At 34.8% G+C, this 19359-nt stretch overlaps 1 protein-coding gene across 10 annotated transcripts in view; it reads left to right on the forward strand.

Moving 5' to 3' along the window:
• asb13a.2 (ankyrin repeat and SOCS box containing 13a, tandem duplicate 2) overlaps positions 1-19359 on the forward strand; it is a 170071-nt gene that overhangs the window by 32729 nt on the left and 117983 nt on the right. For 5 of the 10 annotated variants that reach the window (XR_012401611.1, XR_012401614.1, XR_012401613.1 and 2 more), the window contains one exon: positions 8393-8481. The gene's annotated coding sequence lies outside the window, so the exon portion shown is untranslated. Of the gene's footprint in view, positions 1-8392; positions 8819-9897; positions 10030-19359 lie in introns of those variants that run through there. The other 5 variants (XR_012401610.1, XR_012401612.1, XR_012401617.1 and 2 more) reach the window with 4 other exon arrangements.

A 19359-nucleotide genomic window follows, 5' to 3' on the forward strand; every position in this document is an offset into this window, starting at 1 on the left:
GCTGTTTTAGGATCGAGTCGGTCAGCATGCGTGATGTGCCAGCGTTTAGAGCCCCGTTACACGTCTGTGCCTGTACCAGAGCAGCCAGCAGACGGAAAACTGAACATTCCCTAGAAAAAAAAAAAGTTCTTTTAATGTCTGCCCGTAAGCCCAAACCATCTGTGGCTGGCCTCGCTGACAACTTAAAAATGTCTGCTAGAAACATTACAGACTGCAGCCAGATTCACCCAGTGCTGCCACTGACTCATTGAGATGTAGATGTGCATGCAGTTGTACACGTGTGTTAAGACAAGGCAAGGCAAGTTTATTTATATAGCACATTTCATACTCAATGGTAATTGAAAGTGCTTTACAGAAGCAAATAAAAGAAACAACAAAACAAAAATGATTATTAGTATTAAAAAGATTAAAATGTGTTAAAACAGGTTATAAAAGAATCAAAAAGAAAAGAAAGACATAATAGTGCGATCTGTCAGACGTAGCACAGGGCTCATTCAGTAAATGCACAGCTAAACAGATGTGTTTTCAGTCTTGATTTGAATGTGCCTAATGTTGGAGCACATCTGATCATTTCAGGAAGCTGATTCCAGCAGCGAGGGGTGAAGTAGTTGAAGGCGGATTCACCCTGCTTTGACTGAACTCTTGGAATTTCTAATTTACTTGGTACTAATAATCTGAGGGATCTGTTGAGTTTGTATTGAGAGAGCATTTCTGTAATGCATTGAGGTCCTAGGCCATTTGGTGATGTATAGACAAGTAGTAATACTTTAAAATCTATTCTGAATGTAACTGTGAGCCAGTGTGAAGACCTGAGGACAGGCGTGATAAGCTCTGATTTTTTTAGTTCTGGTCAGAATCCTGGCAGCAATATTCTGGACAGTCTGACTGGCCAGTTATCCATCCTGCTGGTGATAAAAGCAAGAACAAGTCCTTAATCGAAACGAAACATCTGATTATTGCAATGTTTTTGAGATGATATTATGCTGATTTGTTTACTGCTTTGACATGACTATTGAAACTCATATCTGACTCCAGAATCACACCACGATTCATTAACTTATTTTTTGTTGTTTGACCCCTAGAGCCAAGGTACGGATTTACCCTAAGCAAGGTTAGTGAGGAGTCCATTACAGTAATCCACTCTGCTGGTCATAAAAGCATGAACAAGAATCTCTAGGTCCTCACTGAAAACAAAGCATCTAAAGCTGCATTGGATCTGATTCAGTTAGCATTCTTGTAAATACCTAATATTTATATATATATATATATATGTGTGTGTGTGTGTGTGTGTGTGTGTGTGTGTGTGTGTGTGTGTGTGTGTGTGTGTGTGTGTGTGAGTGTGTGTGTGTGTGTGTGTGTGTGTGTGTGTGTGTGTGTGTGTGTGTGTGTGTGTGTGTGTGTGTGTGTGTGTGTGTCTGTGTGTGTGTCTGTGTGTGTGTGTGTGTGTGTGTGTGTGGTAAATACTGTTTAAACTAATTTCTAATAATTGATGGCAGTGCATAAATATTTAACTAGATATTTTGGAAGATACTAATATTGAGCTTAAAGTGCAATTTGAAACCTTAACTAGGTTAATTAGGTAAGTAAATTAGGCAAGTTATTTGACAGCAGTTGTTTGTTGTGTATCCATTGGCTAATAATATAAATAGCCTTAAAATATTGACCTTAAAAATAAACAAAAAGACAGTCTAGTTGATCATTTGAAAAAGTGGCAGAAGGTAGATTTTCATATGAATCATCTGTTGATTGATAGATGGAGGCATTCCAAATAAATCTAAAGAATCTTGATAAACTCTGGGAGTCCTGCAAGAACGCTTTCTTTTCCATTCCAGATGACTTTATTAATAAGTTATTTGAGTCATTGCAGAGATGTATGGATGCAGTCCTCCAAGATCATGAGAGTCATACACAATATTAATTCTTTTTCCACTGCATCATGACCATATTCTGTACTGTATTATTTCTGTTTTGTGACAAGACTTTTGTCTAAGCTAAGTCAGAGCTTAATTAAATAATTAAAAATCAAGGCATGATCATATTTTATTTTGGTAAAATAAGCATAATCTAGAGGCCTTTGTCTTACACAAAAGCCACTTCTGATACCAAATAATCAACTTGAAGTCAAGTTATTATTTGTTGTTCCTAAAACCTGAATAGGCGACAAGACTTTTGTTAGGTAGTGGATTTTAGGTAAAAATGCTTTTATTCGAGCCACACAAAAATAAATAAGACATAAAAAATATACTAGGAAATGCTGTAAAAACGTCCTTCCTCTGTTGAACATCACTTGGCAAATCTTTGAAAAAAGTTTCACAAATACCAACTATATGGTGATAAGTATAAAATAATAATGTTTTAAATAATTTAAATTCATGTCAACAACAATAATTAGACTTAACAGCGTTCTTTAAATATTTAGGTGGGTACTACCTCTTTTTGTTTCATAAATATGTAAAAGTATGAAGAAAATTGTTGTGTAATTAACATAATTTGCGAAGAAAAAAAAATCATGGGTTTAGATCTAGTCCTCGGGCTGCTGACCAGAGACCTCTGGTTTACGGGATGGGTGTTGCTGTATAATTTGTTTAATTTAAGAAGAAACCAAACCCACAGCCCCATTTAATTGCACGAGTTGCTCTTCCATGTCTCTCAGAGTACAGATGGGATTGTTTCACAATGTTCTCCTAAAATTGCTCAGAAATGGAAGTTGATAATGAGTTAGGTTTTAGAAGAAATGAACAAATGTGTAGATAATGCACTTCTGAGTTTTTAAAACAAAACCCTGAGAAGCAGAAACTTCCATTCGACCTCAATGCAGTGTGCGCAATACAACTGAGAGCTCTATTGTGCCTTTTCTTCGCTATACAGCTTAGTGTTTAAACATGCAGTTTTTCTTTAGAATTAGGCTCATTTATTTATTTATTTTGTTTTATTTTAGACAAATATATATGTACTTTTATTGCTATATGTTTTATTTTTTAGAAAAAGAGTATACATGACTGGCTGTATTAGATATTACAAAATACTTACATTTTCTCGTGATATCAGGCTGTATTTTTAGATTTGACCTCAATGCAGTGTATGCAATATAACTGAGAGCTCTATTGTGCGTTTTCTTTGCTAAACAGTGAGTTTATTTGAGGTACTCACATGTGTATGTGTGTGTGTGTGCGCCCATAAATTGGCATAATCATCCTTTTTGTGGGTGCAGCAGAGGAAATGAAGAGTAATTAAAGTGAGCCGTTTTAGTGTTGTTTGCACAGCGAGTGACACAGTGCTAAAGAAAACAAAGAGTGCTGGGAAAACTGCAGCCATCAGCAGCAAACGGAGACCAGCGTTCAGGCAAAGCGCCAATCCAACCAAACTGCCCCACTCAACTTAACTAGTGCGCACGTGAGCATGCGTGTTCATAATCATTTAAGACACTCTCAAAACAAAATTGAGAGCTAATCATCTCCTGTTTGCGTTTCTGTATAGGCGTTAAACTCTTTGTCCAGTCCAAGTGCAGTAAAGAGTGTGAATTCTTCGCCGGCGTGATCATAATGACCATTGGCCATGTCAGCAGGAGACCGTTTTTCCATTCTTTTCGCCCCATATCTCCTGTTTCCTGCCCAGTAAACAGTAGTCAGCTGGGAGCGCTTACAGACACGTTTCACCTACTGTTAGCATCACGTCCAGCAAAACCCAGAGCGGCGTTGATGGGCGCCAGATATGTTGTTTCTTCCATAAGCACTGCTCGCTGTGCTGCAGGGGAGCAGGAATCAGGCCAACTGTGGTTTACTGTGCTTTTTACTGGAGTGTGTACACATAATGAAGACATATTGCTGAAAAGCTGAAAAAAATAAGGGACTAGTTTTGCATTTCATGAGGGACCAGTGCTTACGGCGCTGCACAACAGTAGTTTTGAAGGGTGTGCATTCAGCAGTTTTGTCTGAATCATTATAGAAATAAGATTTGTAGAGGCTGTGTGTAGAATTCAGAAACATTGAAGTGGTCTATTGATTGTGCTCAATCACACCGAATGCACAAGAGAATTAATTTAATTATTTGCTTCAATATACTCTTAGCATTATTTTTCTCTTTGATTTGCTTTTAATTTATTGATAATCTGGACTTTGCAGACTTTTCCCCCTCCCCAGCCTCTGTGACTATAGTAATTATAGTGATTTCACAAAATGCACTTCATGAATTGCAATTTTGTTGTTAGAAAATTGTATTTTATAAGAACTAAGTTACAATTATATAGTTGAAGGCTTGTGAAGACATATAAATTAATCCTTATTAAACTGATAAAACGTCCTCAATCTAGAGCAGTTATTGATTAATTGTCACATGGGAGCTAACGCACGGATCCAATTTACTGATACACATTTACATTCTGTACATTCTATTTTGAATTCTACTTGGGTGGCATGGCGGTGCAGTGTGTAGCATGATTGCCTCACAGTAAGATGGTCGCTGGTTCGTTCCCAGGTAGGGTCAGTTGGCATTTCTGTGTGGAGGTGGCATGTTCTCTCCATGATTGCGTGGGTTTCCTCTGGGTGCTCAGATTTCTCCCACAGTTATGTGGTACAGGTGAATTGGGTAAGCTAAATTGTACGTAGTGTACGTGTGTAAATGAGAGTGTATGGGTGTTTGCCTGTAATGGGTTGCATCTGAAAGGGCATCCGCTGCGTAAAACATATGCTGAATAAGTTAGCGGTTCATTCCACTGTGGCAACCCTAAATATAGCTGAAAAGAAAATGAATGAACCAATTATACTTTATGAAAGCGCTTGGCAGCTGAAAAGATTGATTTAAAGTAGATATAGATTTAGTTACGCTGATAGCTTTGTTGGCCAGCAGTGACCGTGAAGTGACACTTTTTGTCCTTGGGCACAAAGTCTTTCTGTTTGACGCACAGTTTGGACTCGGAGTTAACCTAACAGTCAAAAGAAACTCAAGCCAAGTTTGTAAGCTTATTGTTAACATAAGACAGACTGATAATAAACAAGAGATAAGCCGCTAGTTATGATGCAGAGCAGGGTGTCATGTAACACATATCGATCTGATAACAGAAGCGGACTGATGTAGACACTGCTGCCTCGTTTTGTTACTCAATATCACTAGCACAGAGAAATACTGATGTTTTAAGCCACAAACTGCTCCCTTTCTGAATCTGAAATCAGCTAACTTCAGGCTTTCCATCAAAAACTAGCGCAGTATGTTTGAGTATTAGAGAGGGATTAAGCGAGATTGAGCCTAGCTTGGCGTTTCATGGCAGGTAATTACACTTAAGCCTAGCAGAGCGGAGAATGACGTTATGATCAGACTCTTTTCCCGTTTTACAGGTCTGGTAGGGCCTGCTATCCCCGAGGAACCTCTTTCTTTTCGTTCTGTAATTGCTCTGTTTAATGCTCAAATTACTCTGAATGCTGTCAGAGATAAATCAAACATTGAAAAGATTACTCGAAGGTTCACGACCTTGACTCCACAAATGACGTATTATGTGGTTGCAACCTTGAGGGACGCACAAAATAATCGTGCTTTGTTTAAGATCAGCATTGCAACATTGGGTAAACCAATGGTGTGATTATTGGGGCGGGAGTATCTGTTTGTCCAGCCAATGGCAGATGAAAATGTGACTTTTTTTTTTTTTTTTTAGAAGAAGAAGAAACAGAAAATAAAAACAGCTACAGCAATTATAGACTTAATACCTTATATATGCTGTCTAAAAGTTTGACTTTAAAATGAATTTAATGGCATTTGTGAGTTTATTTTCCATCTAAAGGTCATAATTGTGCATATAAAACATGACAATTTGAAGAATAACTTTAGTTTCACAAAAAAGTTAGAGAAATAAATTTGAAGAAATAATGAACAAAAACTCAACTAGGGGGAACAACTTGGAATTGGGAGAAATAAACTCCTGAGAGATGAATAAACTGACGCTGAACTTGACATTGCAGATCCTGACTATTGCGAATGATCACATTGCGATATTGATGCTAAAACGATATATTGTGCAATAATTTTAAATCTATTTATGCTGATCTATCATCAAATTTATGAAAAACTGCTGAAAAATATAATGTATAAGCAGTAGTGTCTGTTATTGTCATCGCCGAGTGAGTGAGAACTGATATTAGTCTTTCAGAAGTGTTTCCCTGTCTCTGAAAGCGACTGGTCTGGCCCGTGTTGTTCTGTCTGGAAGGGTGAAATCTAAGAAGAGTCCTGGGCCTCATAGAGCCTCATTAACATGTGCCAGGAAAAGAAAGCAAGGAGGGGAAGGCCTCCTCGCCCTCCTGTCCTGAGGAAATGGCTCAGTTGAGGAGTGAAAGAACGAGGCCACTGGACGGAGATGAAGTGTTAATAGTGCTCTTGACTGATGGATTGCAGAGGGACCAACCTCTCCTCATGAACGCCCATTAAAGACTCGGGCAACTCCAGATGAAGCCTGTGCTGAGCGATCGGAGCCCACAGGTCACTGACTAACAGCTCCTGCAAACCTGTATGGAGACGTTCTGACACCGATAAAGCAAAGATTTTAATGTGAGAAAAACCTCCACTTCCGCCAAAAACGAGATAAAGACATTGAGTGAAAGCTTTAGGCATGTAGTACACCATCAACAAATAGATTTGCTTCTGATAATCCAAATCCCTGCGTCAGCACATTCACAAATAATAGTTTGTTGGCAAAAGCCGCTAAACACCACTTGCCGCTATATCCCGAGAACCAATCAAAAGCACGAATCGAATCATGTGTTTTCAATGTAGCAGCGCGCTGATGAGCCAGCTTTTATGAGGAGAGGAGACACATTCCGCTTTCGATTTTAAAAGACGGAGTTTGATGAACTGCATGAGCCTGTCAGTGAATGGCAAATGAAAACGTCCCTTACCACAAAACTCTGTGTATTATAGGAAAAAGAAAGCACAATGTACAGTCGGAAGTGTAGCATGCATTCATAATGTTTGTGCAGCGATGCTACTTTAAATGAGTCTGATTTACTATACATTAAACGGCAATTGCATTTCACGAAAGACAGAGTTAAGATGCTGTTCTTTTATCCCACCCGGATGCTATATGAGGATAAAAATGCGACCAAGACCTTAAGTATGGGGAGAATGAAAGAATGAATGACAGCTTCTAAAGTTTCTGAGAGGCCTACCTTGTGTTTTGTTTAGCCTGATCTCACGAGGAAACATAAGTATTTTACGTTTTGTCAGTTCAGTGACTAATTTGCACGAGTTCAGTCGTATGAAAAATTACGATTTTACAAAGGAGGCATTGTACCTAACCCCAACCGTCATTGGGTGAAGAGCAAATCGTACTAAATTGTACGAATTAGATCGTCCAAATCCATACGAATTAGCCCCTAAATCAAAAAGTTACGTATTGCTGTGGGATTGCGTTGGTTTTGTTTGCTAATTTAAGCTATTTTTTCTTAAATATAATATTATAAAACTATATATTATTTATATTACTTCGTAATACCTATACGTTTTTTTATATTAATGGACATTGCTCAGATATTGATGTTTCACAGTGTTTTTAAACTACATTATTTGAATCTACCAAGCTAAGCTAATGTTTAAAATGTTTACATTGCTCTACTTACATTAAATTTAAATCCTAAATATCAGAAATGACAACAGATTAAGATTTAATTAATGTTAGATTAATGCACTTACTTGAGAGATTTAATTTATTCAATATCCTTTGCTTTTCCCCTGGTTTATCACATGGGAATGAACCGCCACTTACTTAACATTTTGCATGTTTAATTGCGTGCTTATTGATTTTCAACTAATTACACTGTCTTGTCCCAATAGGTGGATTTGGAGGTTTTTGCAAAAAAAAGCAAAGTGAATTTAGCTGGTTTTGACGCAAAACAAAATGTACCTGGTTAAAATCCAAAGAATTGTCTAAAGTGACATTTTAAAAAAAAAAAGGTATTTTATTTACTAGCTAATAACCTTCCTATTACATATAAAATGAAACTTCTGAATCTAATCAGAGGAGCCTGATTAAAAAAATGCTCATATACAAGAAAAGAGGTCTGATGTATTTAGAGGGTTTTGCATTTGAACTCTTCATATGTTGATTTTGTGCTTTTACCTGTTAAAATCCATACTTAGTGTTGAATGGCCTGTTTCTGAGGCAGAACTTAAGAAACAAGGAGAACTCTGTCATGACAGGGCCTGGCCTGTGTTTCGTGACCACTGGAGTATTATTCATGTTTAAAAGCACCATGAAAACAAACCATCCTTCATGGGTGGCTTTGCTCTTGATGAGGGCTGCAGAAGAGCTCCGGCTGTGTTTAAAATCAGTCAGGCCGTCCCGGTTAAGTTCAGGTCAGCGGCTCAAGCAGAAGCTTACATTTCATGAGTTTTCTCTCTCTCTCTCTTTCAGTTCAGACTTCTGAAGGAGGGAAGGAGGTGTTTCGTTTGGGTTTACATGACCGGACACAACAATGAAGAGCAGTGGGGAACACCAAACGGGCAAGTGACAGAAACACGATACCACACTTAAAAGCGACATATTATACCACCTTTCATGAGATGTAATAGAAATATCTGATGTTCACAGGGTGTGTATGTAAACTTCAACTTTAAATAACCAGCAGAGCATTTATTATAGCTTGTTAATTTGGCTTTTATTTGGGTGTGAGCAAAAACAAGCACTTTTATGCGTGTCCCTTTAAATGTAAATTAGCTGCTGCTTTTCAGAAAAGGGCGGAGCCTTTATATGCTATTTCAGCCCAATCACAGAGAAATGTAAATATTTTACATATTGTCAATAAAATGGTTCATTCATACAAATTCAAGCAATTTAAATTGAAATATGAAATCATGTTTTTTTTTTTAACTCAGTTTTTATAGATTTTTTTGGAACAAATAACCAGTGGGAACAAAACAAAACAAAAAATAATAATAATACATATATACATAAATCTACATACAAACATACATGCATACATACATACGTATATATGCCAATACATCCATATCTATATATGTACATATATAAAAATATGAAATTAATCTCGTCATAATAAATAAATCAATAGAATATAATAAAAGGTTACCAAACACATTCTCACAATGATGCATATCCTCTGCAATTATGTAAATCATCAGTTATAGATAATCTTATTGTCGTTGTAGAGAAAGCTAGCCATTTACTCCATTTCTTTTCAAAGATCTCTAATTGAAATGGAAAAATGACACATGCACTTCGATTACTTCAACCTTTCGTCTTTTGTTGATGGGTCTTCTTTATACCATTTCCGAATTAAAGCTTTTTTACTTCTTGCTAAAAATATCTTTTTAAGAGATATCTATTCTTCTTTTCAATTTTAATAGGCATATCTCCTAGTTAAAGTACTTCGAATGATCTAGAAATATATGAAGATCAAAAATATCATTGATGGCAGAGTGTGCACAATTTCCCAAAAACTGTTCATTCTTGAACACTGCCAGAATACATGCGCATGATGTGCCTCTTTTACCCCTAAGCTCCTCCAACAAGGATGAATAATCTATGATTGTAATGATTTAATTTTTGGTGTAATAAAAAATCTAATTAAGTTTATCCAACAAAACTCACGCCACATTCTTGAGCTTGTTGAGGTGTGTGGGACAGCACATATTTTAACCCATTGTTCTTGATTCAGCATAATGCCTACTTCCTTTTCCCATTTTAATCTTATATAGTCTGTTGTGAGTCCTATAAAATGTATCATATAATTTTTAAAGGCAGACATGCCCACAAATGCTGTCCATAAACACAACTGCCATTAGGGGGATGAGCAAATCAAAAGGTACAATTGAGATATTGAAATTAATGCGAATTAGCCATCAAATCTAAAACTTATGAATTGGCATTAGATTTTGTTGGCTATTCTGACTCCCCAGGAACAACAACAACATTTTTCTAGAGATGTCAACAACTAAAATGTCAAATAACCTGTTGCAAAGTGCAAACTTACATTCACAGTCAGACAATGGAGAGATTTCAACTTCAAGACTGCAGGACGTTTCTGAAAGGTTAGTGGATGCATTTATTTAAACTCATTAATTAAACTCATTCAATGTCATGTTACTTCTCAGTGTTCAAAGAAATATTACACCATTAATACATTATCTCATTTAAAAACCCTGTCAACTGACTATACAGTGCATATTTAATGTGTGTTTATGAATTATGCTGATGGTGGAACTACCAACTACAAAACATCAGTAATTTTTTTTTTTATTTCTGGTGCAGACATTGTAAACTTTTAGCTGCGGTAGCGTGTAAACAGAAATGACAAAGTGCTGTGGGTGCAAACATGCAGATTAAAGATCTCTAATTTTATAATAAGATCTCCTGTTTATTTCACAACCGGGGCAAATATTGAGCTGCTCTCTTTTTCACATGCTTGCAGCAAAAGTCCTACAAAAACTAAGTATATTTTCTAGGTTTAAGATGACTGGCCTCAATACTACAAAATGAACATGTCTTCTTTAAATATGTTTTAATGTCTCTTGCACAGTTCGTGCATTTATCATCCATCTCTCATAATAGCCTCCAAGTGTAGATGAATTCGTTCTTGTTGTCTGTTTGCTGTAGTGGATTCAAGATTAGTGTGGTATTAAGTAAGCATGTACTCTCACTCCAAGCCAAATGTGTCTCCTGTCCATGTATAGCTAACAGCGCAGCTCTGTTGGGCTAGAAAAAAACAGGCCAGCGTTGTGTGGTATTATCACCGCAGCCACTGCATTTAGAGCTCCTAAGACTATCACGGGTGGCTGTACAGTGCTATTTCTATCCTACATCATTTAGAAACGGCATATAACTCCAATCATATGACAAAAGTTCAAACTGAAAATGCAGAGCCTAAACCAATACTGCTGAAATGGCTGTGCCTGTATTTATTTATTTATTTATTTATTTATTTATTTATTTATTTATTTATTTATTTATTTATTTATTTATTTATTTATTTATTTGTTATTTTTTATTTCCTTAATGAATGAATTAATTAATTTGTTTATCAATTCATTTATTTGTTTCCCTTAATTTAATTATTTATTTATTTCCTTTAATAATTGTTTATTTCCCTTATTTATTTCTATTATTTATTTATTTTTTTTTTTTATTTAATAATTTATTTATGTTTATTTCCCTAATTAATTAAATAATTATTTTATTTATTTATTTCCTTTGTTTATTTTATTTCTTTCTTTATTTTGTTTGTTTGTTTATTGATTTTATTTCCTTAATTTATTTTGTTTATTTATAATTTTTATATCCTTAATAATTAAATCATTTATTTATTTCCTTTATTTATTTATTATTTTATTTATTTATTTCCTTTACTTTTTTTCAAATTTATTTTTTTATTTCCTTAATTATTTTATAAATTAATTAATTTATTTATTTAAATTTATTCATTTATTTGAATTTATTTAATTAAATAATTAATTAATTTTATTTATTTATTTATTTTATCTCATTTGTTGGTTTCCTTTTTATTTAATCAATGAGTTTATTTATAGTCTATTGCATTAATGCCTTTTTTATATTTATTTATATGCCTTACATGTACAGCTTTATGCATTTATTCCTTTTATTTATGGTTGTTTTGCTTGCTTTTATTAGTCCTTTATTTATACTTTTTAATATTTTCTTTTTTATTTATACTGTCTATATACACCTTGGAAGATTGTTTATGCTTACTAATTATTTTTATATTCTTTTTTTTAGTTGTGTATGCCTATTTTTATTTACTGTTTTTGTTTATGCCTTTTAATTTGTCAAAGTAATCCATCCACATGGAATCTTTGTTTAAAATCCTTGTTTGTTATTTAGCTGCAGATTTGATTGATTTAATGAACCATGTTTCTCTCTTTCTGAACTATTAAACTTTACCCTCTCAGTTACAGATAAACTGAACCTTCTAAGCTCAACCTAAAGTTATAAAACGTAAACTTGTAAAACAAACACAACTATAAAAATCTTTTATTTGCAAATACTGTTACGCTGAGGAAAAGCGCTGTTGACACACCAGTCAAGATCGGAGTGTTTGCATGACATTTATGACTTTAGTTTCCTCGATCTGTGTGTCTAAGGATCAGTAGTCGTCTTGCAGTCCTGAGGTGTGAATATGTTGCGCTCTTTGAGTTAATGAACCACCAGTCCATAAACAGATATGATCTCAGAGCAAAATACATTGTAATGACGACATCTTGTAAGGAAAGAGGACGGATGTTCAGCTGTACTTTAGTCAAGTGATGACAATTCTTCATTTTCCTTGTTGGAAGATGATGCTGCTTGAACTTGCATTTTCTTTTATTTTTGATTTTGTTTTTGTTTTTTTACCTTGTACCACATCAAATCCCACATTTGATTTGATTTTGTTCACTGAAATGACAGCTAACAACCTAAAATTGGGGGGAAAGTCATGGCAATCTGGAGAGCAAGCTTCTGAATAACAATGCAAGTAATATTTTAAAGCAATTGAACACTATTTTAAACCAAATCTTTAGTTATTTACTTAAGACATACTTAATAAGAATTAATAACTTAATTCACTTAAGGCATGCTATTTTTCATTGCAGTTATAATACAAGTTTTATTTTGCAGCTATAATAATGGCGTTTTTGCCTAATGTGCACTGGACTTCATGGATTAACATGTTTTGTCTTCATAGCCAGATTAAGATTTCTTCAGATATTGACCCTCAAATATAACAGTTGATTTCAGACCACAACAAATCCTTTACATTTGTAAAGTCCAGTCAAAGAAACAAAGTCCAGTCACAGTGCAATCCACATCTCAAATACGTGCACACTTTATCTGTGTTAATTGTTTTATACAGGTTGCTTTGGTATATACAGTTGAAGGCTAAATTACTAGCCCTCATGTCAATTTATAATTTTTTTCAATTATTTCCCAGGTGCAGATTTTTAAATGCATTTTTAAAGATTTCAAAAACTAATTTCTAATAACTACTGTAATTTATTTTGTCTATAAAATGATGACAGCACAAAACATTTTACTAGATATTTTGCAAGATACTATTGAGCTTAAAGTTTTCATTTTAAAAGCCTAACTAGGTTAAATATAGGCAAGTCATTTGACAGCAGTTTGTTCTGTAGCCAATTGAGATAGTAATGAATTTGTGGAGCCCAGCTATTTTTACAGTGTAGGTATGATTATATTGACCTTACAAATAATTTAAAAAGTCAATTAAAACTGCTTTTATTCCAGACAAACTAAAAGAAATAAGAGTTACTCTTAAAAATATAATAGGTAATACTGTGAAAATGTCCTTGCTTTGTTAAACATCACTTGACAAATATTTAAAATATATAAATACAACGGGGAAAATAAGTATTAAACTCATCACCGTTTTTCCTCAAAAACATATTTCTAAAGTTGCTGTTGACTTAAAAATTTCACTGGATGTTGATAACAGCCAAAAAATCCATATCCAAAGAAAACCAGTCTAATTAGTTTACAAAAACGTTGTGTAATAAAATATAATGACACTGGAAAGTATTGAATACATGAAGAAAGGGAGGTGTAGAAAGGCAGTGAAAGTCCAGACAGCAGCTGGAATAGTTAATCAGCAACCCTCTGCCCTTCACGATTGTAAATTAATATTAGCTACTTCAGTCCAACATCTACATTACCAGGGTGATGAAACTGAAACCAGGTTGGACATTTCAGTAAGACAATGATCCAAAACACAGCCAAGAAAACTCTCAGATGGTTTCAGAGATAGAAAATCAAGCTGTAGAATGGCCCAGTCAACCTGATTTAAATCCAATAGAACATTACAAATAAACACAATTTGATAGACGAAACCCACAGAACCATTAAGATTTTCAGAAGAGAAGTAAAAAACACCTGAGCAATGCATGTGACGTCATTCACCATATGAGAGGCATCTTTAAACTACCATAAAAACCTTTTATAAGTAATAAATACATTTCAGTAATTCCCTACTTTCTTCTTCTGTCATTCCATTGGTATTACACAAAACTACTTTGTTCAGATTTTTTTGTTTTGTTTTATTTTCATGTTTGTATTGTTTGTATTGTCGATCATGTCTGAGGTGTAGTTTAAGTTAAATGAGCCTGGATCGCCTCATCTTCATTTTACACACACATTCTCATACAGTGACGCCACCTTTGTCTTGACCAGCCGAAGCCACAACAAGTCTGACATGATTTACTCCTTACAGAAGGTAATTCAGAGTCAGACCTCATGTGCTCATCTGTTTACTAAAGCGCTGAACACTTCAATTCAATTTCTCCACTCACGAGTCTTAGATCATAATCAAATCAAGTCTCTGGTTGGTCTTTGTCTGATAAATGTGCATTGACTGTCTGTTCTCCATGTACTGAACCAACAAAACTAAACACAACTCGTAATGCATCACCGTGAGCATAAACACAAGGGCACGGTGTTTCTGTCATTGTGCTTGATGGCACGTAATGCTGAGTTCACCATAATAATCGTGTCTAACTCTCGCTGATAGCACCAAGACACTATTGTGGGTCAAAGGTTGCAGGTTGAGTTTGTAGAACAGCGGCTTAAAGGGAAACAGCACACAGTGTTAATATGTAAGCTTTCGATTATATATGACAGTAAAGATGTTCTGGAAATATATGCATTTTAATGTATTGGTTTACACTTTAGCAGTTAGAGTCTGTTTAATGGATATATTTCCGTATGGTTTATTTATAAGCAATTATTATATTTAGTTATTTTTTATTTTAAGAAGGATTTTTCTTCTAGTATTGGTGCAATTAAATCTTTAAATACAATCATGATAATGTCCTGGCGTATTTATAAAAAATACAAATGAATTACTGTACTATTTGGCTGGTATTGCTCTTTCTTGTTTTGTCTGGTTCTTAAATCTGATTGGCGGATAGCTGTGAGATATTAAAGAAATAATAGCACCTGTACAGCCTCTTCACCCTTGTGTATAACTCCGCCCACACAAGTGGCAAGCAGAGGACTACAATTTGACAAATATTGCAGCTGTTGGACAACATAATGAACTTTTGAGGCTTTTTTTAGGCAAGAATGGAGTTGTTTCGATTGAAACTCTGCAGTTTATTTATAAGGATAGTGCCTATTTTAAATATTTATAAATTCAAGATTCAGCCTGTCGTACAGAGCAGAGCAAAGACGGTTGATGTTCCGCCACAAGATGGCGACAGAGACTGCATAATCAGTGCTTAGGGGAGAAAAACAGCATTTTTCAGTGTTTGTTTCAAACTACAGCTGCAGAGTTACTGAAGTTTGTCCTGCGCGCTTGCGGTTTTTTTTAGTTACTTCTTTGGTTTGGTGCGTTAATCTGATCGTTACTATTATTCAAAAGAAGGTAATGATTCGCACTCAATTGCTTCATACTGTTTTTATTCTTACTTTTTCTTACATTTTACGGGTGATAACAGACAAACAGACGTTTCGGCGCAAAGCCTTCCTCAGTGTGTGACACATTCTCCAACTCCACCCTTTTATTCCATAGTCAATCACAATGTGCAATTAGTTAAACCGTCACTCTCATTTCATTATCAATTAATCACACAATAACTTATAATCTTCACAGTAATGACAATAAACATTCTTCCCATTTCCGACCTCACTCCACAGAGATAAAGTGCATCAACCACCATCACTAATCAGGTGTACATCAATACAAAAAATTCTAACAGTTGACATTAAAAGTTTTCTACATTTAACAATTACTCAAAGATTAAAAATAACAAGTCTTACCTTCATCTCTACTCTTACAACCAATTATACAGGAGACATTTACCTGCATATTAAAAAACGATTTGCAAGACATACGAAAAAAGTTGCATTCAAAAACCATTACTACATAGGAAAACATCATATCAATTATCATTATATTTTTTAACAATTTACACTACAATATATCATGATCAATTACTCGAAAAATACCTTTTCCTTCCAAAACATAATCTCGCAAGAAAACAGCACATCAAACATCAAGTTTCGGACCTCTCCTTTTCGTTACAATATCATGGTCAATTACTTGCAAAATACATTTACTTTCAGTAACATTACATAACAAAACAACACATCAAATATCATCAAGTTTATCAGCAAACTATTTCAAACTACAGCTGAAAAAAATCATTACAGAACAGGTAGGTGACATTCTAAGTCAATCTCTCTCTCTTTTGTATTGTTTAAAAATACAATTTAATATTTGATGATAATAACAACAGTTTATATAAATTATATATAGTGTAACGTATCATGTACTTTATATAGCGCATTTATCATGTATAGCTATACACCCAAATCACTTCACAGTCATGAGGGAGGGTCTCTCTACACCACCACAGTGTGCAGCATCCAGGTGTGTCCCCCATCCAGGTACTGACCAGACTCAACTCTGCTTAGCTTCAGTATCCACTCGGGCTGCATGGTAATATGGCTGTGGCAACAAGTGCCTTGTATTGTGCTTTACACTTAAAAAAATGCAAGGATAACAGAAAATACAGTTATTTAGAAAAGTCAAAAGCAATATTCATGTAAAACAATTCAGAAACACATTTAAACCCCACAAATAGGCAAGTGTAAAAAAGTATTTTAAGTGGAATACACACACACACATTTAGCCTTTAGCCACTAAGGCAGCTCATTAGAAGATTGTAAATCCATTTCAGATTTATAAAATGTGTGTATTTAGGTCCTTCCTCACATGGGATGTGTGTAAGTGAGAGTTTGCAGCAGCACAAAAGAGGTTTTGTTCCAGCAAACACACACTCCACACGTGAATGACATCATTCCTGTGTCGGGATTCCCCCAATCGGGATTAAACTCTACTGGTGTGTGTGTGTGTGTGTGTGTGTGTGTGTTTGTGTGTGTGACTCTGGGCATTAGTTTTACTTGTGTGATTTGATCCCTTTCCAAAGATTGGTTTTAGAAAGTTTGCTCCAGTAAACGTTGTTGACATGATTCTATAGACACGGTATATTTATGTAAATAGTGTGCAAATTTATTTCAAATTCAGTCATATTAAAAACGTGCAGTTCATACAAACAAGTCACATGAATAACAAACATTTGTATGTGAAGCGAATGAACAACAACAGGTCAAACACACACACACACACACACACACACACAAACAAAAGATGAAAGGCCAGTGTTCAGAAGACTGGCATGTGTGTTTTCCATTGGCAAAGCAGTGCTGGTGTTGGGTTACTGATGACTGAGGTGACCGGGCCAAACATGAGCCTTGATCCGTGTAACTGCAGTGTATGTGTGTGTGTGAGCATGGGACACGTGTGACACACAGACACGTGTGTTCTGAGAGCTGTTCCTCCGCCAATACAATCCGTTTGCATGGGAGATAAATTTGATAAATGTGTAAATGACTGCTTTGTGTGTGTGTTTGAGTGCGTGTGTGTGTGTTTTCCCCACCGCCTTGCCTGGGAACTGAAGGGGCTTTAGTGTGATTATGTGTCAGTGGAGTGTGTGTGTGTGTGTGTGTCTGTGTGTGTCTGCAAAATGTGAGCATGAAGTCTGCATTTACTGTAAACCACAGTTTAGTAGGGGAAGCTAATCTAGCTACAGAGTTTCTAAGCTCTTGAAAAAGCTTTTTAACTTTAAGTTTTACTACTTTAAACTAAAGGAAGAATGGCTTTCGATATATTGTGATTAATTATTTATAATTACTAGTAATTTCAAGATCTATTTATTTTTTTTGCCCTTAAGTTCGAGTAATTTGATTTTGAATATACCGAAAAAAAAATAAAGAAGAGCGAAAAAACAGATCCAGGATGTTTCTTATTTTTTATTTAAGGGTGCTTTCACACCTAGACTTTTGTTTCTGAACCTGTCTTGTTTGCCCAGTTAGCGCGGTTCGTTTGGCATATGTTAGTATTGGGATACACTATAAGATCAAGAAGAATATGTGCTTAATAAGTACTAATAAAGAGCCAATAACTTAATAGGAAGCCACTATTTAATAGCGAGAATTGGTACTTAAAGTGTTACCAAGTAATATTTAATTGAATCAGTGTAGTTTCTGAACATGAAGTGTGGAGGCTAGCTGTTGGTATTTCTCAATGCTGATTTTATCACATGTGCCAATGTACAGGATGTAGCGAACTGTTGGCCAACGCTGTTCCTTTCCTCCGTTCTTTAATATCTAATCACTACTCCTTCATAATCAAATGAAGTTAAACATGAAATGCGAAGGAAGATCAGAACATGTCCTGTGCTTTTGTCTTTTTCTGTTTGTCCTTCTTTTTTTAAACCTAAGCTAACACACACGCATACACACACATTCAATCACTCATGCTCATGTCTGGCAGACACTGTTTAAACATAACTAATGCTCTTGTTTGTTTGTAGGCTACCTTTTATTACACTCACATGCTATACTGTTTTGTTAGAAAACATGAAATCAGGCATGAAAAATCTGAGGCTTTGATTTAATTAGCCTTTGTTTCTGGCTTTATTTACGCTAGTGATTGTGTGCATTGTTTTTTTTTAAGTTGTATAGTTATTGGATAATGTAGTGTTAAAGGAAAACATTAATTTACACTAATTCTGTCATCATTTATTCACTATTCACTTATTCTAAACCAGTTTGACCTTTTTATTTTCTATATATCACAAAATAAGATATTTTAGAGAATGTTGGAAATCTATAACTGTTGACTTCCTTTATTTTCCTACTATGGAAATCATTGGTCACAGGTTTCCAACATTTTTCAGTATGTTTTCTTTTGTGTTCACCAGAACTGAAAAGTCAAGAGGATGGTTCATACGGTCATGGAAAACCTGGAAAAGTCATGGAATTTTGACATGGCATTTTTCAGGCCTGGAAAAGTTTTGGAAAACCCACAAAATTTAGGAAAAGTCATGGAAAACAGATATCTGTATACTGTATTATTTTCTGTCCCTGGCCAATCACATACTCTCGCATTATCTAAATCAATTTTCCAGATATAAATATAAATTTAAACTAAATAGATTGTTTTGTGTTTTACGATGTGCTGTAATAAATTTGAACATGCATTGTTTTTCTTTTCCCATGCATATGTAGACAGGGCATGAAAATGAAAATGAAAATTGAAAATTTACTTAAGTCTTGGAAAAATCATGGCAAACTCATGGAATTTTAGAAGTAAAAATGTGTATGAATGCTGCAGGAGTGAATAAATGATGGCAGAATTTATTTTTTGTGGTTAACCATCTCTTTAAGCTGAGTTTACACTATAACTCATTAACATATTACATTACTCTGAGCTGTTAATTTCCACTGAATTATACATTTTGAAAGTAAAACTATCAGCATTGTTGGAACAATACTATTTTATTAGTTGA

The sequence above is a fragment of the Danio rerio genome, chromosome 4, assembly GCF_049306965.1.
Source record: "Danio rerio strain Tuebingen ecotype United States chromosome 4, GRCz12tu, whole genome shotgun sequence".
NCBI classification, from domain to species: domain Eukaryota; kingdom Metazoa; phylum Chordata; class Actinopteri; order Cypriniformes; family Danionidae; genus Danio; species Danio rerio.